At 46.6% G+C, this 25948-nt stretch overlaps 1 long non-coding RNA gene across 3 annotated transcripts in view; it reads right to left on the bottom strand.

Annotated features, from left to right (window-relative positions):
* The window catches only part of LOC118638748, a 106840-nt gene that overhangs the window by 47800 nt on the left and 33092 nt on the right, over positions 1–25948 (bottom strand). Inside the window, exons 6-7 of one of the 3 annotated variants that reach the window (XR_004961127.1) lie at positions 24736–24806; positions 24328–24479 (exon numbers count right to left, since the gene is read on the bottom strand). This is a non-coding gene — a long non-coding RNA (uncharacterized LOC118638748). Of the gene's footprint in view, positions 1–24327; positions 24527–24735; positions 24807–25948 lie in introns of those variants that run through there. The other 2 variants (XR_004961126.1, XR_004961128.1) reach the window with 2 other exon arrangements.

The following is a 25948-nucleotide window of genomic DNA, read 5'->3' as shown; positions in this document are numbered from 1 at the left end:
GCCTCAAGGCCCAGATGAGAAAACAGAGGCTCTGCTGACTTTCCCAGAGTCTCCACTGCAGAACAGAATCTGGAGCAGAGGTCTCTAATTCCTGAACTTGCTCCTCCAAAGCTACCACTTACAATGCACCTATGCAGGAAAGGGTCTGGGGTCCCTCGTTAGAAATGTCTCCTCTTTAATCATCCTAGCGTTGCTGCCCAGGGAGGCTGTTCTAGCACCTCTGGGGTGGGTCACCTACAAGACTACCCTCAACCCAACTCATATCCCCAGGTCCCCAGCATCATCAGCACTCATCTGAAAAAAAGGGGCAGGACCCCAGCCACTTATTTGCCATCAAGTTAATCACCTCTCTGAGGGCTATCCGAGAGCATCCAGAAGTATCCAACTTGGGGGCTGTTGGGGAGGAACTGGTATTTAATAAGCACCAGCTGTGGACAGGCCCACTCTCTATAATTTAATCCTCCCCAAAACCCTGGGGAGAGTTATATTATGCCCACTTAACAGATGGAAAGAGTGAGCCTCTTTCTCTAAGGTGAAGGCACTGGCTTATCTTAGATTTGAACCTGGATCTGCCTGACTCAAGCTGAGCTGTCTCCAGGCCCTGAGTGACCACCAGCAAATGAACTGCCCTGGAGACAGAGCTGGGGCCATTCCCAGATCCCCTTAGGGTCAATAGTTGGCTTAAGCTGACCCCTGGGTGAGAGGTACTTTTTGCTTCCTTTGGGGATGTATCCATCTCCACTCTCACTAGCAAGTGAGTGAGAAGAATACAATTGTAATTTGGCTATACAAGACATAGAATTAGCAGGATTAAATATAAATAGCTATTAAAAGTGCCTTATAATTAAATTCATTTTCCAGTTATTTGTTTTACACACACACCCGCCCACATGTATGCACACACGCATGCGCTCCCATCCTCAGCTCCACACAAAGTGGGTGTCAGGGCCCCAGCTGCTAACCCACCTCTTCCCAGCTGTCGCCTCTTCTTAGGAGTTTCAGTGCCTGCTCCTCTCCTGACTCACTGGCCCTGCTTCCAGTTCATCTACTCAGCCCTTCCCAGAAGAACAGAATCTGTTAATGCTGCTGCTGCTATCCCCATGTGCTGAGCCTGCTATGAGCCAGGCAGTTGACACCATTACCTCCTTATTCCACACAGAGAATATTTTTATTCAATAATTGTTTGTTAAATGCCAAGTACTTAACATACACAGTCTCATTTAATCCATACAATGACACTCATTCCCCCATTAAACAAGTATCAGTTGAACACCTACTACATGCCAGGGCTGGGTAAATGCTAGCAATACTTCAGCCAAATGCCTTGAGCCTCTCCCCTTGTGGAGCCCACCCCATAGAAGAGAGCTCAGAGCCAGAGTCTGGGCCAGGTGACGGGAAAGACACAGATGCTACCTACCTGTCAGGCAAGGAGGAGATCAGGTGGAACAGGGATTCGTAGAGGGGGTGTAATGGGGAGATTCTTCAAACTGTGAGTTCCTCAAGGACCCAACACATCCCACCACCTCTGTGTGTGAAGGGGAAGAGGCGGGCGCAGAGTGGCAAGTCATTTATGACGGTCAGCCTACACTGACCTGAGCTGGTGTGAGCTGGGCTCTACCACTTTTCATGCTGTGCCCACAAGACACCCCTTCTCCCCTCAGACCTCAACTCCCTTCTCTGTGAAATGGAAGTGCACCTAACCCTGTGTACATACAACACAGGAGTGAATACATGTAGAGAGCTGTGAACTGTGCTTGCACATAGCTCAATAAGGGTCAGCTGTTTTATGATTAACTATTAATACCATGACTACTGCTGTTACCATTATCCACTTTGCCTGCAGAGTCAATGAATCATGAATATGAGAGAACACAGAAGAAGCCTCATAGGAATGGGAAGGATTATAAGACCTGTAATAATGGAGCAGGGGGATGCCTGGGAGGAGCACAGTGAAAGTCTATGAGGAGGAGAACCACATAGGAAAGGAATACCTCCAGCTGATCCCTGGAGGGCTTCTTTGAGGAGTACTTCAGGCCTTTCCATTCCAGCTCCCTCTCCTTTGCTCACTTGGCCTGATCTTCAGCCCCTTCCCATGGGGCTTTGGAAAGACCCTAGCCTCAGATCCTGGACTATAAGGGAGGGGGGCTCAAAAGTTTTAGCCTTTTACTCCAGCCATCCAATTGGCCCTACTGCCTCCTGAACCCTGGGAGAAGTGGAATAAGAAGACTCCATCTTTCTAAGAGATCAAATGGCAGGAGGCAGGGCATATGAACCCAAGATGAACAAGGTGTGAGACAATACCAGGGGCATGACCCCAAGTGGTGAATCTCAAGGCCAACAACATTTCCTAAGTCCCTGCTGGGCATCAAGCACTCTATGCCATCATGTCACTCAAGCTGAACATCTGCCCTCTCATATGCCAGATATGACCATGCCCCATTCTTCAGAGAGGTCAGCAGCAACTTGCCCAAAGTCACAAGACCTGCAAGTGGCAGAGCTGGGGACAGAACCCAAATCTATTTTATCCAAAGCTTTTCCTTGCCCCGTGGTTCCCCTGAAGGCCCTACTGCAGGGCACAGGACAAGGAGACTATTCCTGGAAAGCTTGCTCTGGAGGCCCTGCCTGCCCAGCCCCTCTCATCTTCACACTGCTGCCTTTAAGGTGGGCTGCCTACTTTGCTGGCTCCCCACAGAGTTCCCACACTCAGCCAGCCTCAGGAGCCCATCAGGAAAGTTTTTTTCTCTTCAAGGTAGGCACCTAATTAGCAGACTTCATCCTTTCCTCAACAAGGACATTACTTCATTATCTATAGCCAAAAACAGCCCCAAGGTGTTCGGCAAACCAGCAGCTGCCAAAAGCAGCACAAATTGGTGGCAACAAGAGGCCTGCTCTAACCAGCCTTCCCAGAGGGCTTCGGGGCTCCATCCCATCTTTCTGACAGATGCAGAGGGGGAAAGGAGCCTTGTGGATGGCATAAAAGACCCAGAGACAACCCATGCCTATTATCACTTCCAGATGAAATCAACCAACCCTAGGTAAAGGAGGGAGGGCAGGAGAGGTGGGGAGTGGGATCCTGGTAGCATGCCAAGTTGCAGCACTAGAGAGCTGAGTGAAAATCCTGCCCTGTCCATGGTGACTGACAGCCTTCCCTTGTGACCTTGCCAGAGACCAGCCCCTCAGCAGGAGCACTGCCTACCTTCCCAGACTTATCAGCTACTCTAAGCCTATTGGATGGGCTTCTTGCCATTCCCTCACACACAGAGGTGGCCTCAGGTCAGCCTCCTGTTCAGTCACCATGCTGTTTCCCCCACCTTGCTGCCTCTACAGGCTTCATGCCACCTCTTTCAAGGGGTCTTTCTGACTGTTCCATCCTGCAGGGATCTTCTCTGCCTCATGTTTCTGGAGTACTTCTCACAAGCCCCGCAAAATCAAGCATATGGTTCTATTGTGACTGCCATGCAGAGCTCTGTTGTGAAGAGAACAGATACCTGGCTGCCTCCATCTCTCCTTCATCACTGAGCTTAATATAGAGACAGGCACACAGTAGGTGCTTGATAAATTTTGGCTGAGCATTAGGAAGTCCTTGTAAAGCCTCTGTGTGTTGCAATAGTGAACACCCTAACCTGGGGAGACCAGGGTTGTAGTCAGCTCTAAAGCTAAGCTTGTGTGTGCTCTTGGGTAAGTCACTGGTATTCTTTTGGCCTTAGTGTACCCATTTTACAACATAGGGCTTGAGTCAGAGTGACCTCTGAGGCTGTGTTCAGCTGGGAGGAGATAGTGACCCAAGGCTGAGCTAAGTGCTGTTCATGGTGTTGAACCTGGGAGTGACCCTCTCTGGGGCTGGTGGGTACAAAAAATGAACAAAACCATGGAGAAAGAGAACTGGAGGCTGGGGCAGGAAAAGAAAGTACAGCTGAGAGAGACAATTTATTTGAACTGCTGGTTCTGAGTACTGCCAGGGGCTGTTGGTGTGGGGGCCATGTGCTCAGGCTGATGGAGAAGGTTCAGCCTCAGACACTGGGGAATCAAGAATCTGGCCAAGGACCCAGAGCCACACTGAGAACATGGTCTGATGAAGGTGGGATCTGGAAGCACAGACACACCAAGTGTGCACACACGGGCACACACATTACAATGTTTATGTAAGCAATGTGTACCCAAGCCTCACAGGCATTGAGTGCCTCCCAGGCTTTGCCACACTTTATTGTCCCCACACCTGAGGAGGTACAGGAACCCTTTATGGCCTATTTAAAAGAAGAGAAAAATAAGACTCAGTTCCTGGATCCTCCTCATTTCCAGAGTAAGAAGCTACTGCCCAATCACCTCCCTCTTCAGACTGTGCCAGGTGCCTATCTTCATGAGATGAAACAAAGAAGGCCCTCGCTGTGGTAAAGCAGACAACAAGCCCAGAGCTGAGAGAAAAAGTAGGAGCAAGGAGGGATTGGGGGAGAGAGAAAGGGAATGAGAAATGAAAGGGAGGAAGGGAGGGAAGGAAGATAGATCCCACTGCTATTGAGAAGCAGATCTTGGCAGGACCCTGAATAATTTCTCTGGCAAAAACTCCATAATTTGGGATAATAATAATCACTCTGATTTGTATGTATTGAGCACCTCTCAGCCTGAGCTCTCCGAGTGCTTTGCCAACATTAATTAATTCATTAGGCACACCCACCTCCCTAGGACAGGGCTACACAATGCTCTGATCAGCACAGCACAGCTGAATCCAGGATACTTGAAGGATGGCAGTCCCAGCACAGGCACCTGTTGAGTGTCCTGGGGGAGAGGCTCTGAGAAGAGAGCCTGCAGAGGGCCCTAGACCCTGACTCAGGCTACCCCTCAGAGGCCAGGGCTGCCCTCTCAGCACCTCTATTAGAGGGTCAGGTCCGGGGTAGTCAGGTGCACAGAGACAGCCTAGCCCCAACTCTGCCCTCCATCACTGGTGACCTTGGGAAACTCTCAAGTTTCCATAACAGTTTGATCACCTGTAAAAAGGTGCCTGTGGTCTCCAGCTCCCAAGGTGGTATGAAGCTCAAGGCAGACGGTATGGGTGAGAAGCATTCAGATCTGACCAGGACTGTGGGAGAGAGAACCAGATGGCCACAAACAAACACAAACTCTGCCTCTGGATCAGGACTCTCCTAGGACCATACATGGGCACTCAATCCCCTTCAGGAGCATGGAGACACCTCTCCTCCAAAGGACTTTTAATCTGCCCCTATTGCCTACCCCAGGTCAGGTCCCATGCTGGCTCTGGTACCAGAGGCCCAAGGGATCTGACTGGGAAGGAGGAGGTTTTCTAAAGGCCTGGCTCAGAATCAGGGCCAAGAGGGAACTTGGGGGTCAGCAGGCTTCAGCTCCAAAGCACAGCACTCTTGAAACTAACATAGATTGGCCAAATCTGAGGTCATTTCCTCCAGGCCCTCACAGTGTAGATGGGAAAACTGAAGCACACAAGTAGGGAGAGGAATACAGGCTTTGAGGTCCAACCTGGAATCAAATCCTAGTACCACATTTATTTGTGCTGTCACCTTGAGCAAATCACTACCTCCCTGAGCCTCCATTTCTTTATCTGGAAAGTAAAATAGTAATAGCCTTAGATAATGTGAAACAGCAATATGCTTAGTTAACAGTGCTCCTACACTGTAGGTGCCAAACAAATGGAGCTGTTATCATTGACTATGCTACAGTTACACTTTCCATTTAACACCTTCCCCAAGAACACACAGAAAACTCTATAACTGAACCCCCGGTTTCATGTCATAAGTATTCACTGAGCATATACTATGTGCCAGGCATTGGCTGCCTACCTCTCCAGCTCTTCTTTGTAAGTACCCTGTGCCCAGCTGGCTGGCTTCCTCCCTATCTCCTCCACCACATTCCTGCCTCCTTCCTGATGCCAAGCATTTGCCCGTGATGCTTCCTCCACCTGGACTGCCCGTCTTCCTCCCCTCTGCAAAGCTAAATTCCCTTTCAATCTGCCAAGGCCTGCCAGCCCTGTCTCCTCCAGGAAGCCTTCTCTGATTGTCCCTATGTGGTTTAACACCTTACTGTTGCCAAGTTCCTCATCCTGTCTACTGGGTAAGACTGGGGCCTCCTCCAGGGCTAGGACCAGGTCTCCTCCACATCCTGTTTTCACAGTGTGACCAAGCAAAGGCTGGCAGGAGGGTTCTGGACCAGTCCTGGCCAGGGCTGGGAAGGCAGAGACTCAACTACAAGGAGTATGCAAATCCATGTACATGAAGAAGGGTCAGGGCAGGCCCCAGGCTAGACCCTGCCAACTGAGCTTTCTTCTCTGAAAGGTCCTGATCTCTGCATGGAGATCTCGTGTGGTTACAGCTCTTTACAGTCAGGAAGTCCATAGTTTCATGGGGTCCATGAGAAACACAGGGCCCAAAGGACTCAGATACTTTGATACCAACACTGGCAAAGACAGTCACACCCACATATATGGCACTAATACAATGGCACAGTCATGCATGCATTTTCACAAACATAATCACATGAAATGCATAGTGACACACATTCATACAGAGTTATACAATGACAACCACACATCCACAAACACACACACACACACAGTGCAGAGAAGGCCAAACCAAAGTGGTAGCCCAGGGTCAACACCCTGATTGGTGACTGTTTCCCTCCATCTGGGCACCTAACCATCCAGCTTTTTCCTATACCTTCTACACATTTTCTCTATATTCTTTTTTTTTTATTTAATTAATTTATTTATTTTTGTTACAGATGTTTCTCCTTTTTTACCCACTGATACTCCCCTCCCCCTCCTTTGTTGTCCATGTCCACTGTTCATGCATACATGCATATAAGTTCTGTGATTTATCTCTCCCCCACCACCCCCTCTTCTGGGGATTGTCAGTCTGTACCCCACTTCCTCAGACTGTTATGTTCATTATATCCCACAAATAAGTGAGATCATCTGGTATTTGTCTTTCTCTGCTTAGCTTGTTTCGCTTAGGGTAATACTCTCCAGGTCCCTCCATGTCGTCTCAAAGGATAAGAGATCTTTCTTTCGTTCAGCTGCATAGTACTCCATTGTGTATATGAACCACAGCTTTTTTTTTTTTATTCTCACCCGAGGAGATTCTTCTATTTTTTGTTTAGATAGTGTGTGTGGGAGAGAGAGAGAGAGAGACAGAGAGACAGAGAGAGAGAGAGAGAGAGAGAGAGAGAAACATCAACGTGAAAGGGACACATAGAGTGGCTGCCACCCGCATAACCCAATCAGGGCCGGGGACAAACTGCAACTGAGGTACATGCCCTTAGCGGGAACTGAACCCGAGTCTCTCTGGACTGCAGGCCAACGCTCTGACTGCTGAGCCAAACTGGCCAGGGCACCACAGCTTTTTTATTCGTTTGTCTATTGATGGATATTTGGGCTGTTTCCAGATCTTAGCTATTGTAAATAGTGCTGCTATGAACATGGGGGGTACATATATTCTTTCTGATTGGTGTTTCAGGCTTCTTAGGATATATCCCTAGAAGTGGGATCACTGGGTCAAATGGAAGTTCAATTTTTAATTTTTTGAGGTAACACCATATTGTTTTCCATAGTGGCTGCACCAGTCTGCATTCCCACCAGCAGTGTATTAGAGTCCCCTTTTCTCCACACCCTCGCCAAGACTTGCAGTTGGAGGATTTGTTGATGGCGGCCATTCTGACAGGTGTGTGGTAATATCTCCTTATTGTTTTAATTTGCATCTCTCTGATGATTAGTGATTTTGTGCATTTCTTCATATGTCTCTTACCATTTGTATGTCCTGTTTGGAGAGGTGTGTGTTTAGTTCCTCTGCCCATTTTTTAATTGGGTTCTTTGTCTTCCTTTTGTTGAGCTGTTGAGCACTCTATATATATTGGAAATTAACCCCTTATCTGATGTATCATTGGCAATTATGCTCTCCCAAAGAGTGGGTTGCCTTTCCATTTTGGTGGCTGTTTCTTTTGCTGTGCAGAAGCTTTTGAGTTTGATGTAGTCTCATGTGTTTATTTTCTCCTTTGTTTCTGATGCCTTAGGTGATATATCAGTGAAAATTCTGCTGCATGTGATGTCTGAAATTTTGTTGCCTATATTTTCTTCTAGGATTTTTATGGATTCATGAGTCACATTTAAGTCTTTGATCCATTTTGAGTTTATTCTTGTGTATGGTGTAAATTGATGGTCTAGATTCATTTTTCTGCATGTAGCTGTCCAATTTTCCCAACACCATTTATTAAAGAGGTTGTCTTTACTCCACTGTATGCTCTTGCCACCTTTGTCAAATATTAATTCAGCATATTGTCTTGGGTCCATTTCTGGGTTCTCTGTTCTGTTCCATTGATCTATCTGCCTGTTCTTGTGCCAGTACCAGGCTGTTTTGATTACAGTGGCTTTGTAGTATAACCTGAAATCTGGTAATGTGATCCCTCCTACTTTGTTCTTCTTTTTCAAGATTGCTGTGGCTATTTGAGGTCTTTTTCAGTTCCATATGAACTTTTGAAGTATTTGTTCTACTTCTGTGAAATAAGTCGTTGGTATTTTGATGGGGATTGCATTAAATATATAGATTGCTTTGGATAGTACGGACATTTTAGTGAGGTTAATTCTACCAATCCATGAACAAGGTATGTGCTTCCACTTCTTCATATCTTCCTCTATTTCTTTTTTCAATGACCTGTAGTTTTCTGCAAATAGGTCCTTTATTTTTTTTTTGGTTAAGTGTATTCCTAGGTATCTTAATTTTCTTGCTGCAATGGTAAATGGGATTGTTTTTTTAGTTTCTCTTTCTGTGACTTCATCATTGGTGTATAAGAATACCATCGATTTCTTGAAGTTAATTTTATATCCTGCTACTTTGCCAAATTCATTTATTAAGTCTAGTAAATTTTTGATGGAGTCTTTGGGGTTTTCTACATATAGTATCATGTCATCTGCGAATAATGACACTTCCTCCTTTCCAATTTGGATGCCTTTTATTTTTTCTTCGTGTCTGATTGCTGTGGCTAAGACTTCCAGTACTATGTTAAATAAGAGTGGTGAAAGAGGGCATCCTTGCCTTGTTTCTGTTCTTAAGGTAAATGCTTTTAGTTTTTGCCCACTGAGTATGATGCTGCTGTAGGTTTTTCATATATGGCCTTTATTATGTCAAGATAGGATCCCTCTATTCCCAGATTGCTGAACGTTTTTATCAGAAATGGGTGCTGAATTTTGTAGAATGCTTTTTCAGTGTCTATTGATATGATCATATGATTTTTATCTTTAATTTTGTTTATGTGGTGTATCACATTTATTGATTTGAGAATATTGTACCAGCCTGCATCCTTGGAATAAATCCCACTTGGTCATGGTGAATAATTTTTTTTGATGTATTGCTGGATTCGCTTTGCTAGTATTTTGTTCAGGATTTTGGCATCTATGTTCATCAGGAATAATGGCCTGTAGTTTTCTTTCTTTGTAGTGTCTTTTACTGGTTTTGAAATTAGAATTATGCTGGCCTCATAAATCGAGTTTGAAAGTCTTCCTTCTTCTTGAATTTTTTGAAATGGTTTTAGGAGAATGGGTATTAGTTCTTCCTTGAATCTTTGGTAAAATTCCCCCATGAAGCTGTCCAGGCGTGGGATTTTGTTTGCTGGGAGAGTCTTGATTACATCTTCAATTTCTTTTGTTGTTATTGGTCTGATCACGTTTTCTATCTCTCCCTGGTTCAGTTTTGGGAGACACATAGTTTCCAGAACTTTGTCCATTTCACTTATATTGTCAAATTTGTTGCCGTATAATTGTTCATAATATTTGTTAACGATCCTTTGTATTTCTGTGGTGTCAGTTATTATTTCTCCTCTTTCATTTCTGATTTTGTGTATTTGGGTTCTCTCTGTTTCTTGGTGAGTCTAGCTAAGGGTCCATCGATCTTGTTTATCTTTCCAAAGAAGAGCTCTTTGTTTCATTGATCCTTTGAATTGTTTTTTGGTCTCCATGTCATTTATTTCTGCTCTGATCTTTACTATTTCCTTCCTTATACTTGCTCTGGGGTTTTCTTTTCGTTTGCTTTCTAGTTCTTTAAGTAGTGAGGTTAGATAGTCTATTAGAAATTTTTCTTACTTCTTGAGGTAGGCCTGTAGTGCTATGAACTTCCTCTCAGACCTGCTTTCACTGCACCCCATAGATTTTGTGTTGTTGTGTGTTCATTTTCTTTTTTTTTATCTTTATTGTTGAATATATTACACATGTTCCTCATTTTCCCCCATTGACCTCCTCCTCCCCCCTCCCACACCCCTCCTGCCTTTTCCCACACTGTTGTCTGTGTCCATTGGTTATGCATATATGAATATGTTCTTTGGTTTATTTCTTCCCACCCCCTAACCCCCCTTCCCTTAAAGGTTTGTCACTCTAGCAACCCATTTGTACTTCTAAATCCCTTCACCTTTTTCACCCATTCCTCATCCCCCCTCCCATCTGGCAACTAACAAAATGTTCTCTATATCTATGAGAATGTTTCTATTCTGATTGTTCATTTTGTTTGTAGATTCAATTTTTGATAGCTATGTATTCATTGCCATTTCGTTTGTTCATATATATATATATATATATATATATATATATATTTTATCCTCACCCGAGGACATTTTTCCATTTTTTGTTCAGGTAGAGTGGGAAGGAGAGAGAGGAACAGAGAGAGAGAGAGAAACATCGATGTGAAAGGAACACATCGAGTGGCTGCCACCCGCACAACAGACCAGGGCCGGGGACAAACTGCAACCGAGGTACATGCTCTTAGCGGGAACCGAACCCGGGTCTCTCAGGACCGCAGGCCGACGCTCTAACCACTGAGCCAAACCGGCCAGGGCTGATCATATTTTTTATCTTTTTATTCAAGAAGACCCTTCAACAGTTCATATAATAATGGTTTGGTGGTGATGAACTCCTTTAGCTTATCCTTGTCTGCGAAACTCGTTTTATGGCCATCGATTCTAAATGACAGCTTTGCAGGATAGAATAATCTTGGTTGTAGGTTCTTGCTTCTCATCACTCTGAATATTTCTTGCCACTCCCTTCTGGCCTGCAAAGTTTCTTTTGAGAAATCAGCTGACAGCCTAATGGGAACTCCCTTGTAGGTAACTAAATGCTTTTCTCTTGCTGCTTTTAAGATTCCCTCTTTGTCTTAAACCTTTTGCATGTTGATGATGATGTGTCTTGGTGTGGGCCTCTTGGGGTTCATCTTGTTTGGGACTCTCTGTGCTTCCTGGACTTGTATGTCTGTTTCCTTCACCAAGTTGGGGAAGTTTTCTGCCATTACTGTTTCAAATAGGTTTTCGATTTCTTGTTCTCTCTCTTCTCCTTCTGGGACCCCCAAGATGCAAATGTTGGCATGCTTGAAGTTATCCCAGAGGCTCCTTATACTATCCTCATTTTTTTGGATTCTTTTTTCTTTTAGCTGTTCAGATTGGGTGTTTTTTGCTTCCTTATATTCCAAATCGATGGTTTGCTTCTTGGCTTTACCTACTTTACTATTGACTCTGTGTAATTATTCTTTATTTCAGTTAGTGCCTCCTTCATTTCTGACTGGTCCTTTTTTTGTGCTCTTGAGGCCCTCACTAAGTTCACTGATGTTCTCACTGAGTTCATTGAGCACCCTTATAAGCAGTATTTTGAACTCAGCATCTGTAAGGTTGCTTATCTCCATTTTGCTTAGTTCTTTTCCTGGGGTTTTGTTCTGTTCTTTCATTTGGGACCTGTTTCTTTGTCTCCTCATTTTTGCTGCCTCTCTGTGTTTGTTTCTGTGTATTACTTAACCAGAGGTATGGGGCTAGCTAAGACCAGATGCTGCTTGTTTGAAAGAATTTAGGAAAACCTGAAGCAGGATCCAAGAAAGGCCAATCCTATAGTTAACCAACTGGCAACAACTTGAGTGGGCCTGAAAGTTGGGTGGGGCGGGGCCTCAGGGAATCACCAGGGCCGGGCAAACGGTGTGAGCCAGGTTGCTGGAGTCCCAGATATGGCGGCTGTTTGCCACCCCAGGGAAGGGCTCACCAAAGGAACAAAGGCCTCTGACAGCCGTCTGTCCCAGAGAAAGCCCCCTCTTCAGCCCTCGCCCCAATGCCAAACAGCTCAGTTCTTCCCTGTATGTCTCTGGCACCCCTTGAGCTGCCTCCCCTCCAAGCTTAGAGGAGTGAGTCCGATAAGTCCTTGCATGGGCCCTTTAAGAGGATTTGCCTGGGGCTCCAGCCACCTCAGCTTCCCTGAGCCTCAGTTCCTGCTTGTTTTTCCAGCCAGAAGTTATGAGGACTTCTCTTCCTGGCACTGGAACCCTGAGCAGGATGCCTGGTGTGGGATGGGGACCCCTCAGTAATCAGGGAGGACCTTTCCAGAACTGTTATCCTCCTAAATCTTATCTACCACACATGGGTGTGGGGCCAGCCCATCATGCCTCCACCCATCCTACCAGTCATGATGTGGCTGCTTCTTTAATTTCATAGGTGTAGGACTTCCATTCAACTTGATTTCAGGTGGTTTTGAATGATGGTTGTTCTGTAGTTTAGTTGTAACTTTGATGTGGTTGTAGGAGGACGCAATACTGCATTTACCTACACCGCTATGTTGACCGGAAGTCCTGTGACTTCATTTTCATTGGTTTCCAGGAAGTTTTTTATTTCTTCCTTGATCTCAGTGGTAACCCATTCATTGTTCAATAACATAGTATTTAGCCTCCATGTTTTGAAATGTGTTTGCATGTTCTTGTTGCAGTTGATTTCTAGTTTTATGCCATCATGATCTGAGAAGATGCTTAATATGATTTCAATCGTCTTGAACTTGAAGAGACTTAGTTCGTGCCCTAACATGTGGTCTATCTTTGAGAATGTCCCCTGTGCACTTGAGAAGAATGTAAATTCTGCAGTTTTGGGGTGTAATTCTCTGTGGATATCTATTAAATCCATTTGATTTGGCGCTTCATTTGGAGTCTGTGTTTCCTTGTTAATCATTTGTCTAGAGGATCTATCCAGTGATGTCAGCGGGGTGTTGAAGTCCCCTACTATAATTGTATTGCTGTCGATTTCTCCTTTGAAGTCCTCCAGAAGATTTTTAATATATGTTGGTGCTCCTATATTGGGTGCATATATGTTTGCCAAGGTTATATCTTCCTGTTGGATAGATCCCTTCAATATTATGCAGTGGCCTTCTTTGTCTCTAGTTATGGTCTTCATTTTGAAATCTACTTTATCAGATATGACTATTGCTATCCCAGCTTTTTTTTTTTTCTTTCCATTTGCTTGAAAGATTTTTTCCATCCCTTCACTTAAAACCTATGTGAGTCTTTTGTTGTGAGGTGGGTCTCTTGTTAACAACATATATGTGAGTCATTCTTTCTTATCCAATCAGCTAATCTGTGTCTTTTTTTTTTTTTTCCTAACCTGAGGACATTTTTCTATTTTTTGTTCAGATAGAGTAGGAGGGAGGGAGGGAGGGAGAGAGAGAGAGAGAGAGAGAGAGAGAGAGAGAAACATCTACACGAAAGGGATACATCGAGTGGTCGCCACCCGCTTGACTTAACCAGGACCGGGGACAAACTGCAACCGAGGCACATGCCCTTAGTAGGAACCGAACCAAGGTCTCTCTGGACTGCAGGCCAACGCTCCAACCGCTGAGCCAAACAGGGCAGGGCCTAATCTGTGTCTTTTTATTGGAGCATTCAAACCATTCACATTTAAAGTGATAATTGATATGTACTTATTTATTGCCATTTTTGTTTAGTGTAGTTCTATTTTTCTTTCTATTTCTTCTACTAATTACAGCAGTCCTTTTAGCATATCTTGCAGTGCTTGTTTGGTGTTAATATATTCCCTTAGCCTTTTTTGGTCTGGAAAGCTCTTTATTTGACCTTCTATTTTGAATGATAGCCTTGCTGGATATAGTAGTCTTGGATTCAGATCCTTGTTTTTCATGACCTTGATTACTTCATGCCATTCCCTTCTGGCCTGTAGTGTTTCTGTGGAGAAGTCAGCTGAGAGCCTTATGGGGTTTCCTTTGTAGTTAACCTGTTGCTTATCTCTTGCTGCCTTTAGGATCTCTCTTTGTCCTCAATTTTTGGCATTTTAATTACTATGTGTTTTGGTGTGGGCCTATTTGGGTTCTTCTTACTTGGGGCTCTCTGTGCTTCTTGAACTTGAATGCCTTCTTCCTTCACCAAGTTAGGAAAGTTTTCTGTCACTATTTCTTCAAATATATTCTCTAACCTTTGCCCATTTTCTTCCTCTTTAGGGACTCCTATGATGCGAATGTTATTACGTTTCCAGTTGTCCCACAGTTCTCTTAAGCTGTCTTCCTGTTTTGTAATTGTTTTTTTCCTTTTGGTTTTCTGATTGGTTGATTTTTTCTACCCTGTCTTCTAATTCACTGATCCGGTCCCCAGCTTCCTCTACTCTGCTGGTTAGTCTTTCCAACGTGTTCTTCGTTTCTGCTGTCATTCTTCATTTCCACTGGGTTGGTTTTCAATGTTTCTATATCTTTACTCATGGTGTTCATGTGCTTACTCATGCTGTTGAGCTTCCTCAGGATCATGGCTCTGAACTCTACCTCTGATCATTGGCTTAGGTGCATTTCATTTATCTCATCTTCGATAGAGTTCTCTTGTTCTTTCATTTGGGATTTGTTTCTTTGTTTCACCATTTTGGGTATCTCAGTGGGTTTTGGAGCCTGCCAAATTTCCCCTGTGGGTGTTGGTGTTCTGCTGTTTGTGGCTCCCTCTACTGGGTTTGGATGGGCCTGGGCGGGCCCACATTAAACACCACTGTCAAATCTGACTTTCCTGGGTAGATTTGCAAGCCCAGGAAAGGCTCAGTTATCCTCTAGCTGTTTCCTGGAGGCTAGCAGTTACTCAATGCCTTGGAATGTAGCCCTGGTGTTCTGCATAAGAGGATTTCCAGAGGGTGGGATAGACGCTGGTTGTTAATGAGCCTCAGTTTGCATTTCTTTGCCTCACCTGGGAAAGGCTGAATCTCCGAGGTAGGGCTGCTGCTTTTCCCTACAGCTCTGGGAAGGAGCACACTGGTCACTGTCCTTTGTGGCCACAACGCAGCAAAAACTGAGTGCCCTCCAAATTCCGGTTGTCCCCACAGAGTTCCAGCCCAGTCTGCCCTCCCTCTGCTGTGGCCCCCAGGTGAGTGGCTGTGGCTATTTTAGTGCTCTGTCCTAGCTCTCTGCGCTGTGGAGCTGGCTTGGTCTTTATTCCCTAAGGGCACTGCTCACAGCTAATAATGCTGCTGTCTGTGGGCTCCCAGCTCGCCACCCTCTCTTGCCTTAGCAGATCCTACCAATGTCCCTGGTTATATGGTCCTGTCCAGCTGCTTTTCTGTTGTTGTTTTTTCCAAGGATTTGTCTTTATTTTAGTTGTAATTCCCATTTGGTCCTGGGAGATCATCTGTGTAGCTTCCATTCACTCTGTCTCCATTTTCACACCCTCCAAGCCTATCTTGTGTGCAGCTGGGTCGTACAGGCCTCTCTGGTGCCCCCGCACCCTGCAGGTCCTGCGGGTAACTGGATCGCACAGTCCCTTTGGGGACCCGGCTCTGTGCCTATGTTATGGGCTGTTGAGTCGCACAGGCCTCTCTGGTACTTCAGCATTCCGCAGGCCCTGTGAGTAACTAGATTGCACAGTCACTGTTGGGTCGCACAGGCCTCTCTGGTGTTCCAGCACCCACAGGTCCCACAGGCGGGCAGCTGGATCACACCAGTTTCTCTCGGGCTCGGGCTTCCCACTGCTCTTATGAGCTGCTGGACTGCACAGGCCTCTGTGGAGCCCCAGGTTCCGCCGCTGGTGGCTGGGCAGTGCTGCTGCCCCGTGGGGCCCAACTCCTGCTCAGCTTGTGCTCTAGTTTTTGGGGCTGGGTCTCAGTTGCTGGTCTGTGTTTCTGTTGCCTGGGGATGGATGTCTGCTCCCCAGCCTCTGTTGCTGGGGGTATATCTCAACTCTGATTGGGTTGCCACTGTGGGGGATGATGCTGGGCTCCTGGCTGTCCGCAGCTTCCGCGACCAGTACCTTGGGAGCTCCACTACTGTGAACTGGTCTGTGTTGACACAGAGTGTCCACTGGTCCAGTGGTGCCAGGTGCACTTGTGGCTCAGGTTGCTGGACCCTAGCCACTCCCACTGCCTCTTTGGGATCTTCCAAAATGGTGGGACTTCCCTGTGGTGCAGGGAGAAGCACCATGAAGAGCTGCTTACCGCGGTAGCTGGCTGCTCTGTCCACAGCATGGGAACCTTCTCCTCCACATGTCAACACTGCACGAGTTTGGTTGTCCACCTTCATGTCCACTCACACTCTCTACACACTCACCCTCCCTCTGGTCCTGCCCGCCGCCATCTTTCAAGGATAGGGCTCAAAAAAAATCTCCATATACTTAAGAACACTTATGTCAACACACTACCTTGAAAGACAGCTGCAAAAGTGCCCCTTTAAAGGAATGACACTGCACTCACCTATTCCAACCTGTATGTCCTCCATGTAAGGCACTGGATACCTCCACGCTTATGCAGCATGCCCAGCACTGCACTGCCCACACATACTCATCGTGCACACACCCCCATCCCAGAGTGATACACAGTTACACCAACTTCAGTTCCCATGGTGGTTGTAAAGATTGAGGGAGGCCATATATGAGAACACAAAGCCCAGTGCCTGGCACACAGTAAATGTTCACCAAGCTGAGAGAAGCTTTCATCTCACACTCAGCTACAGCAGGAGACCCCACTAAACAGTGAAAGATAAAGTCAGTGACTAGGAAAAAAGGTGCCATCTTCTGAGGGGGCATCTGCCCTCTGTAAATCTTGCTCTAATTGAGTGTCCTAGTAAAACACCTTGATTGGGAATGCAGCCATTTTATTTAAAAGTTCCTGTGGTTTTTTGTTGTTGTTGTTTTGTATCTTTATTGTTGAATGTATTACAGATGTTCCTCATTTTCCCCCATTGACTTCCTTCTCCCCACTCCCGCCCCCCTCCCGCCCCCCTCCTGCTTTTTCCCACACTATAGTCTGTGTCCATTGGTTATGCATATAAGTTCTTTGGTTTATTTCTTCCCACTCCACAACCCCCTTCCCATTGAGGTTTGTCAGTCTAACAACCAATTTGGATTTCTTAATCCCTTCACTTTTTTCACCCATTCCCCCAACCCCCCTCCCATCTGGCAACCAACAAAATGTTCTCTGTATCTATGAGAATGTTTCTGTTCTGCCTGTTCATTTTATTTGTAGAATCAATTGTCGATAGATATGTATTCATTGTCATTTTGTTTGTTCATATATTTTTCTTTTTCTTCAAAAAGACCCTTCAACATTTCATATAATAATGGTTTGGTGGTGATGAACTCCTTTAACTTTTTCTTGTCTGGGAAACTCTTTATATGGCCATTGATTCTAAATGACAGCTTTGCGGGATAGAGTAATCTTGGTTGTGGGTTCTTGCTTTTCATCACTCTGAATATTTCTTGCCACTCCCTTCTGGCCTGCAAAGTTTCTTTTGAGAAATCAGCTGACAGCCTAATGGGAACTCCCTTGTAGGTAACTAAATGCTTTTCTCTTGCTGCTTTTAAGATTCCCTCTTTGTCTTAAACCTTTTGCATGTTGATGATGATGTGTCTTGGTGTGGGCCTCTTGGGGTTCATCTTGTTTGGGACTCTCTGTGCTTCCTGGACTTGTATGTCTGTTTCCTTCACCAAGTTGGGGAAGTTTTCTGCCATTACTGTTTCAAATAGGTTTTCGATTTCTTGTTCTCTCTCTTCTCCTTCTGGGACCCCCAAGATGCAAATGTTGGCATGCTTGAAGGTATCCCAGAGGCTCCTTACACTATCCTCATTTTTTTGGATTCTTTTTTCTTTTAGCTGTTCAGATTAGGTGTTTTTTGCTTCCTTATATTCCAAATCGATGGTTTGCTTCTTGGCTTTACCTATGTTACTATTGACTCTGTGTAATTATTCTTTATTTCAGTTAGTGCCTCCTTCATTTCTGACTGTTCCTTTTTTGTGCTCTTGAGGCCCTCACTAAGTTCACTGATGTTCTCACTGAGTTCATTGAGCACCCTTATAAGCAGTATTTTGAACTCAGCATCTGTTAGGTTGCTTAACTCCATTTCGCTTAGTTCTTTTCCTGGGGTTTTGTTCTGTTCTTTTATTTGGGACCTGTTTCTTTGTCTCCTCATTTTGGCTGCCTCCCTGTGTTTGTTTCTGTGTATTACTTAATGAGAGGTATGGGGCTAGCTGAGACCAGATGCTGCTTGTTTGAATTTAGGAAAACCTGAAGCTGAATCCAAGACAGGCCAATCCTATGGTTAAGCAAGTGGCAACAGCTTGGGTGGGCCTGAAAGTTGGGTGGGGTGGGGCCTCACCCAACCCAACCCAGAGAATCACCAGGGTGGGGCAACTGGTGTGAGCCAGGTTGCTGGAGTCTCAGATATGGCAGCTGTCTCCCACTCCAGGGAAGGGCTCACCAAAGGAACAAAGGCCTCTGTCAGAATGTTTGTCCTGGAGAAAGCCCCCTCTTCAGCCCTTGCTCCACTGCCAAACAGCTCAGTTCTTCCCTGTATGTCTCTGGCACCCCTTGAGCTGCCTCCCCTCCAAGCTTAGAGGGAGTGAGTCCGATAAGTCTGTGCGCGGGCCCTTTGAGAGGAACTGCCGGGGTTCCAGTCACCTCAGCTTCCCTGAGCCTCAGTTCCCACTGGTTTTTCCAGCCAGAAGTTATGGGGACTTCTCTTCCTGGCACTGGAACCCTGAGCAGGGTGCCTGGTTTGAGACGGGGACCCCCTCAGTCCTCAGGGAGGACCTTCCCAGCCGAGGTGGCCTCCTGGTTTTTATCCGCCACACGTGGGTGTGGAGCCAGCCCCTCCGCCCCTCCTACCAGTCTTGATGTGGCTGCTTCTTTAATTCCGTAGTTGTAGGACTTCCTTTCAGCTTGATGTCAGGCAGTTTTGAATGATGGTTGTTTTGTAGTTTAGTTGTAACTTTGATGTGGTTGTGGGAGGATGCGATACCACGTTTACCTACGCTGCCATCTTGACCAGAAGTCTCTTTCTGTGTTACTTTTAAAAGTCATAACTACACCAATTCTCTCCCCTGGCCACATCCTCAGGGAGGCTGGCATACAAGTGAGCAGGACACCACTGCTCACTTGGTGCCAACTAATGGCCATCCACAATGAGGCCTGGAGTGCAGCCACACCTGAGAAAGTGACTGTCAAGTCTCAGAGGCCCTCTACCTCCCCAAGCAAGCCTGAGTGACAATTCTAAGGAGGCAGCTATTTTTCATCCTCAAATGGGAGCTTGGTGGTGACTCACACCTGTTTCCCTGTGACTCACACCTGTTTCCCTATAGCAGTCTGTTTCTTTACTGTCACTCAAGCATACTGATAACTCCCTCCCTATGGAGGTGGAGGTCACTGCTAGGGCAGGGGAGGAGAACAGTGTACAGTCCGGGCTGGATATAGATAGGGTCAAAGAGGCAATGAGCCAGCCATAACAGGGTGTCCCAGACCCACACTGTGACCCCAATACCCACTGAGCCTCAGTGCCTATCTGTAACAGAAGAGAGTAGACTAGACACAGGGATTGCAAACTGGGCAACAGAATGTTTTGTTGGCCTTCTCAGTGTTTTTTAAAAGATAAGAATCAGTTGCCAACTTTTACAAATCACATAAAAATCTGGGTTTCTGCTTTCTCTTGGAAAAATCAGACCTGGCCACACAGGGCCTGCATTTCCACAGGATAATAATCAGTGGGGTATAACAGTGGCCCTCTGGGTCCCCACAGTCCCCACCCAGTCTGCTTCACTCATTTCCATTCCCAGCCTGGCCCCTGGAGCATTTGAGTTTGAGACCCAAGGGCCTCCAGTGCTGAGGTTCCAAATCTCTCAATCAGTATCCAGCCCTTGAGCCTGGCTGAAGCTGGGGAAATAGAGCACAGGAAGAAATGGGGGTAACAGGATTCACAGCTAGACTCATTTTAGAAATGCAATCCAGCCCTGGCCAGTTTGGCTCAGCGGTTAAAGCGTCGGCCTGCGGTCCGGAGAGACCCGCGTTCGGTTCCCGCTAAGGGCACGTACTTCGGTTGCAGTTTGTCCCCGGCCCTGGTTGGTCGTGCGGGTGGCAGCCACTCGATGTGTCCCTTCACGTCGATGTTTCTTTCTCTCTCTCCCTTCCTCTCTCTCCCTCCCACTCTATCTGTACAAAAAAATGGAAAAATATCCTCAGGTGAGGATAAAAAAAAAAAGAAATGCAATCCAGCCTGTCTTATGTGGCTCAGTGGATTGAGCATCTTCCCATGGACTGAGAGGTCCTGCTTCAATTCCCAGTCAGGGCACATGCCCAGTTTGCAGGCTTAATCCCTAGTACGGGGCAACCGAATGATGTAGAAACATCAATGTTTCTATCTCTCTCTCTAAAAAAAATAAATAAAAACATATTGAAAAAATTAAAAAGGCATAGCAATCCAGGAACATACAAACCACAGAATTTATTGTAAATGTTGTTATTTTGTTGCTGCTGTTAACAAGTATCCAATTTTCGTTCACACCATCCTATTAAACCAAACATTTGCTCCAGTGCATGGAGTGGGACAGTGCTAGGACCCACCCCCCAACTGTGAGGGACCAGGCCACAGCAGCCCAACCCAAACACAACACCACACATGATCAAAGGCTGTCTTAGCATTCTTGATAATAGCACAAAAGCCTGGACAGACATCCTCTGTTATCATATTTGGGGATGTAATAACCAATGTAAAAGGATGACTCGTAATTGTGCAAATAGACATAATGAGCAAAAAACTTTTTCCGCTATGATTGTGCTCTTTGCAGTTAAGATATCTAGACTCTAGAAATACCATTTATGTGGCCCAGGTCAGGTATAGAACAGTACAGGTAAATAATCTTCACTGCAACTAAGTGCTAGAAGGAGAGATTTTGACTGACGGAGTTCTCGGAAGGAAGGGCACCACAGGCTGGGGACGCCTGGGCAGTTTCCTGGCCCCAGAGTCATGGAGCCAAGTCCCCTCACTAGCTACCTGTAGCCCCTATGCCCAAGAATCCCTCCCAGGGGAGTGGTGTCAAAGAAGATGACCCAAAGGAGCTCACTGAGTCGCTGTCACATGCACCATCTCTGCAGCTTCCATCCCTGGCACAAAGCCTCTCTGAGCCTCAGTTTTCCATCTATAAAGTGGATGTGAGTGATGGAGTGAGACCTGGCTATGCACTGTTCAGGGAGCAGGCTTCTGCTTCCATTTCCCATGTTTCCCCAAGAAAAGTCCCACAGGCCACGTGAGACCTGGTCCTAGGCAGTGCTGTGCTACTAAATCCTGGCTGTATGACCCCAGACCCTGACCCTCCTTGTTCTCATATCCCCCATCTGTAAAATGGGGCTTTACACTCTCTTGAGTTTTTTGAGCCCTAAACTTGATGATCCAGCCTTAAAGTCACCTAGGCAGACTTGGCTGTGGTCAGAACATCCAGAGCCTTCCTGGTACTGGGGGTGGAAGAACTCAAGGAGAGGGCTGAGGTGCACTGGGTGGCTCTTGCCGGGTGAAGACAAAGCCGGTGGAGGGGTAGCTAGAGGACAATGACGTGAAGACAGTGAATGTATGCCAGTCTTTTAGGACCTTGGCTGTGTTGGTCAGGCCTGAATGGAATGTGGGGCCATGGCACACACCAACCAAGCACATCTTATGCCCAAGACCCAAGTGCAAGGGCAAGATACATTCTCATAGCTCTAGTGGAACAGGCCTTGGGCAAGCCTTCTCCAGGAAGCCTGACCTGAACACCTTCTTCTCTAGGTTAGGACCCCACTCACCATAGGCCCACATCAATTCCTGACCAGACCCTGAGGATGCAGATGGAGTGAATGAGACCCTGAGAGGAGCAGGTACCCTGTTCAAGGCTCTCTGCATGGAGCCTCTGAGCCTCCTGTGCTTCACAGCCAGGAGGTCTAGACTGCAGACTGGGAAACAAGCCTAGAGTGGGAGAGCACATGCGGGAAGCCACACAGTGGACAAGGCTCCAGCCACCAGGTCTTTTCCCAAGCAAGTCCCTCCACCTAAACTCAGGTCTCTTCTCTGTCTTGTGAACACCTTTCTACTTCTAGCACTCAATCCATGGGCCCCTCCTCCAAGAAGCCTTCCCTCACCCATCACTCCAGAGATGCAACAATTCCTCCACTGGACCACTGGTCCTGCCAAGCAGCCCTGGACGCCTCTACCTCTGCCCCAGGGGCCTTCACTGTAACATCTACTCACAAAGCTACCTCCTCAAAGTGCTGGGAGCTCCCTGGGGAATGAACTGGGTCTCACTGTTCTCTGTCACCCTAATACCAGCTTCAGCACCCTGCCTGGCACATATTAGGTACTTAAAAGATGTCTAAGGACAAATAGAGTACCAAAGGTGAGGAGGTATGGAAGAAACACTCAGCAAGAGAGGTGCCCATCCACCCCCACCTGCCAGGCAGGCAGCCTCACTCCACCCTGCCCCAGTTGGCAAAAGCTACAGAATTAAGCCCAAATTATAATTAAGACAGGATGTTGGAAGAGGAACACAATCTCCATTTCCGTGGGATGCACGGGCACAACAATAAACGTCTCATTAATATTCACCTAATTAAGCAGTTTATGAAAGTACGTGGATTTGCATACAGCCACACCAGCCTTGTTCAGGTGGAAAATTATCCCCTCAGGCCCAGCCTGGCCAAGAGGTGGGAGGGCTCAGTGAGTTCTGGGAAAGAGGAGGGGTAGGTGACACAGGTCAGCAGAGACTAGAGGAGGGATGGTCCTCACCCTGCCCAATCCTAGCACCTCCCCAAGTCCCACCTCCCCGGGACCCACTCTCCAGCTTGAGAGTGTACAGTTCACTCTTCCCCTCTTCCCTCTGCCCACTCACTGGGCCAAGGTCAGGGTTTCTCAACTAAGACCTTTTACAAGAAAATAAAGGTCAAGGATCCCCGTCCCACCACACCCCCCAGGCTTTTCCTGCCCCTCACTGACCAACCCTGTGCAGCATAAGCCTGGGCCATGCTCCTGGGTGCTCACTGCAACCCCACCCCTGTGGCAGGAAACAGACCTTCCATCTAAGAAAACCTTTTCAGCTTCAGGTACATTTTACCTGCATCATCTGACTCACCCTCCCAGTTCCCTGAGGGCAGGGTTCGCATTATTCCCATTCTGTCCTGAAGGAGAGGGGTTCTGGGAGTTCTAAACCCTGCTCAAAACCACAGAGCTGGTAAGAGGCAGAACCGCTGCTCTATGACCCCAAGCCCCTCCCACACCTTCAAGTAGCAAGCTTTTGGGGACACAAACACTCCACTGCCAGCAACAACAACATGAGTGACCCCCACCATGCAAAAAGACAGCTTGCTCCTTCTCACATGCCCAGGACACTAACCACCACCACGGGCCTTCTCAACTCACAGCTCAGAGGCCCCTGAGGGAGTTGAGCTGGAATCAGTCCCCTGTGATGGGTCCACAGCAGGAGACCTCTGTTCCCCAAAGGAAAATAAAGGGGCCTGTTAGAATGGTGTCCAAGATGAAGTACAACATTTTCCCCTCAAGCACTTTGAAGCTTTGAGCACTGTCCATATTTCAGTTGTTCATGAATTGCCTTACTGATCCTGGCTCCCACTGCAGGCATTCCCACCATTTGTGCACCTGGATGCCAGTCAACTCGCTGCCCATTCCAAGAGCAAATCAGGACAACGTTTCTCAGTGAAAATGATAGAGAGAGAGAGAGAGAGAGAGAGAGAGAGAGAGATAAAATTTTTAAATGCTCATTCCCAACAAACTATAAAAAGCATCAGTTATAAAGGTGAGACATTTGACTTTGTTACAGTTTAAATAATCCATTTGCCACAACTTAAAACAAAGCCATCACAAAGGGAAAAGAAAACCCATAGACAGACCAGAAGAATATAACTGCAGTACATATAGCTGACAAAAAAAAAAAAATGTTTCCACACTATATAAAAAAACTCTGCAAATCAATAAGAAAAAGATTAATCAGCCCTGGCCGGTTTGGCGCAGCGGTTGGAGCGTCGGCCTGCGGTACTGAAAGACCCGGGTTCGGTTCCCACTAAGGGCACGTACCTTGGTTGCAGTTTGTCCCCGGCCCTGGTTGGTCGTGTGGGTGGCAGCCACTCGATGTGTCCCTTCACATCGATGTTTCTCTCTCTCTCTCTTCCTCTCTCTCCCTCCCACTCTATCTGAACAAAAAATGGAAAAATGTCCTCGGGTGAGGATAAAAAAAAAAAAAAGAAAGAAAAAGATTAATCATCACTTTTTGTAAAAGGCAAAGAACAGGAACAGGCTACTGGAGAATAAAAAGTCCTGAAGAGCCACAACACATGATAAGACTTGCCTCAGTGCAGCCGAGTTCTTGGATACAATTCTGTGCCCATTAAGATACTAGACATCTGAAAAGTCATCATGCCAAGAGTTCTTGGGACTGTGGAGCAGGAGGACCTCTCCTACATTGCTGGTTGAAGTAGAACTTGTCAAAAGCATTTGGAGAAACAATTTGGCCTGTAAAGTTGAAGATACATGTACCCTACCACCACCATTCCATTCCAAGAGACCCTCTCCCCACAATACACACACAAGGAGGATGGGCAATGCTGGCAGCAGCCATGTTTGTAAGACTGAAGGGGAAACACTGCAAGTGGCAGCCAGCAGGAGAATGGATCAACACCGATGAACAGATTAACTGCGGCCGACTGAACACTTGCTCTCACCTTTACTCTTTTCCATAAATCCTCAAGGGCGAAGAATGGAAGAAAAGGAAACAGCAACATAATTTTGGAAGCTGGAAAATAGATGGGTGAATGGTAATTGATTTGGCAGAGCTGAGAAAGCAAAGTTCCAAGTCCAGGTTCTGTTACCTGGCAGAACCCACCAGAGGTTCAGTATCTGATGGCACTGGGTAGCTCTGGACATAGAAATAAAGGGCTTGTTGGAAGGCTGTGTAAGAAGTAGGTATATCCCCAAGGAGCTTCCATCTCCAGCTAAGCCCAGAGAAGACTGGAGTTTTGTGGTGTTTCCTCTGGGGAGGATCAAGCAGACTGGGAGACACCAGACCTGATGGAGATTGAGGACCATACTGAAAACTGAAGGAGTAGGTGAAAGTTTATATGTTGAATTTCAGGTATCAACCCAGCCTTCCTCTCCCACTCAGCTCCAGAAGGCTCTGCCATCAGGGCTCCCCATGAACCAGCCCAGGCAGACCAGCCACAGGGTAGCCACAGCTGAGGAGTTGCAGAGAGGTGACGGGGCACCGAGGAATGGAGGGGGGAGGCTGGGAGCCTCTGCACAGCAGGCCTCTAGGGAAACGGAACTGAGCAGGTCAGAAGGCTCAGGGAGAGAGTTCTTCCACAAGACTAAAGAGGAGAAGTCCTTCCAGTTGACAGAGGACTTTATGTGTTTACCTATGTCCAGAGGAGATTCACCCAACTAGGCAAGAGTTGGAAATTCAATTAGTGATAGGTATTAAAAAAGAACTGCCCTGGCTAGTTTGGCTCAGAGGTTAGAGCACTGGCCCGTGGACCAGAGACCCGGGTTCAGTTCCCACTAAGGGCACGTACCTCAGTTGCAGTTTGTCACCGCCCCGGTTGGGGTCATGTGGGTGGTGACCAGTCATTGTGTCTCTCTCACAACGATGTTTCTCTTTCTTCCTCTCTCTCTCTACCTCCCTCTCTCCCTCCTGCTCTATCTGATGATAAATGCAAAAATGTCCTCAGGTGAGGATAACAAAAAAAAAAAAAAAGGACCACCCTCAATTCCACCCCCACCCCTGAAAAATTAGTAAACGGAGAAAGCAGAGCTGTCAAGAAAGGAAAAGTATTTGGCGTATTCTACCTAGCTCAGCTGGGAGGCTCAGCCAACGAAAAATGTGAGTGGGGAATGGGGTCAAATGGAGCTAAATTCTCAGCTTCCATTGTAGAAGTCAAG

Source organism: Molossus molossus, unplaced genomic scaffold, assembly GCF_014108415.1.
Source record: "Molossus molossus isolate mMolMol1 unplaced genomic scaffold, mMolMol1.p scaffold_m16_p_1, whole genome shotgun sequence".
NCBI classification, from domain to species: domain Eukaryota; kingdom Metazoa; phylum Chordata; class Mammalia; order Chiroptera; family Molossidae; genus Molossus; species Molossus molossus.
This window is presented reverse-complemented; position numbering and strand designations above follow the sequence as displayed.